A 1450-nucleotide genomic window follows, 5' to 3' on the forward strand; every position below is an offset into this window, starting at 1 on the left:
GTCAAGGACCCCTTCTTGTTGCGGATGTCAGGCCAGCCAACTTCCTCCAGTCGCCTCCCTCGCCCCGTCAGCCAGGGACCCACAGCCTAAGCACACCCTTCAAAGCTCGGCCCTGTGGCTAAGCCGGGGTAGGCCCGGTCCAGTCATTTCCGAAGCCCCTCCTTCCTGCCTCTAGAAAAACTCGGACAGTTTAAGTCATCCATATCCTCATATTAATAAATGTGGCAGTGTGAGGGCAGTAACACAGGAAAAGACCACGACAAAAAGAAGAAACAAAAACCAACACCACACACACATACACACAGAGACTCCGTCTCTTGAAAGCCGGGTATTTCTTTTTCTTGCCTAGCAGGATATGGCATCTCCAGCATATTCTTTTCCTCCTATTTGTGCTCTTTTCTCTTTTCCTTTTTAAATAGACACATTTCAAATGTCAGTGGGTGACAGTGGGGCCAAGTCACATTGGATTCAGGAGACCAAACAGCTAAAGGGTTTGATCTTCACAGCTGCTTCTCCAAGGGAGGTCCGGGAGGTGACCGGTGGGGGAGATGACCGCTGGGGAGGTGACGGGTGGGGGAGAGTTCCTGATGAGCTCATGTGGGCATTTATTGTGCTCGCTCAGGCTCCCTCTCCTTTAACCTTTATCTACAGACTTGAACCCAAATGGGTATGGGCTTGAAAGAAAGTACTCTTCCCATCTTCCCCGCTCCCCTTCCCACATCCCCAGAGGGGACAGAAGAGAAGCAAGCAGAGGCTAAGTGAGGGAGACAATAAGGAGGAGGGAGTCCTTGTCTAGAGTCTGAGTGACTGACGGTGAGTGGCAGCTCTGAGGCTAGTTTTCTTTTTTTTAACACCTTCCTCCAAAAATCCCAAGAGAGAGACTGAGCCAGATTGGTCCCCACCTTTCCAAGTCAGCCAAATGGAAATTAGACTCCAAACACCTCCCTGCCCCCTGGGGGGCCAAGGCTAATCAGATATCCTCTCGGAGGGCTGAGTGTCCAGGGACGTCCCATATTTTAGCCAAGTAATTCAGACTCCCTTGCCTAATGCCTTACTGAATCTTGTCATCACAGCAGCCACGCAAAAATTATATCTGCATGCCGTGCGGAGCAATAAATCCTGGGGCCGTGCTCTCAGTCATTCCATATTTCAGGACAGGGAAGCTATTTCCACAAGGCTGTTAATAACCCAAGTGACTGGAGAAGTAAGGGAAAAGTTTGTGTCCACCGTTGGCCCCGCACAGACAATCCTGGAGATGGGAGAGAGTTCAAGGCACTGTTTTCATGGGCATCACAGCTGGTGTAGGATTGTGCTCCACCAGAACATCCACGACAAGAGGTTCACGTGTCCCAGTGGGAATGTAAACAGGAGGTGCCTCTTTGTTCTCTAGGAGCGGTGCCTGCCCTCTGGCTTTAAAAGAACCCTGGGAATCATGGCAGTTTGACAGCAA

This window comes from Diceros bicornis, chromosome 10 (assembly GCF_020826845.1).
Source record: "Diceros bicornis minor isolate mBicDic1 chromosome 10, mDicBic1.mat.cur, whole genome shotgun sequence".
Lineage (NCBI taxonomy): Eukaryota > Metazoa > Chordata > Mammalia > Perissodactyla > Rhinocerotidae > Diceros > Diceros bicornis.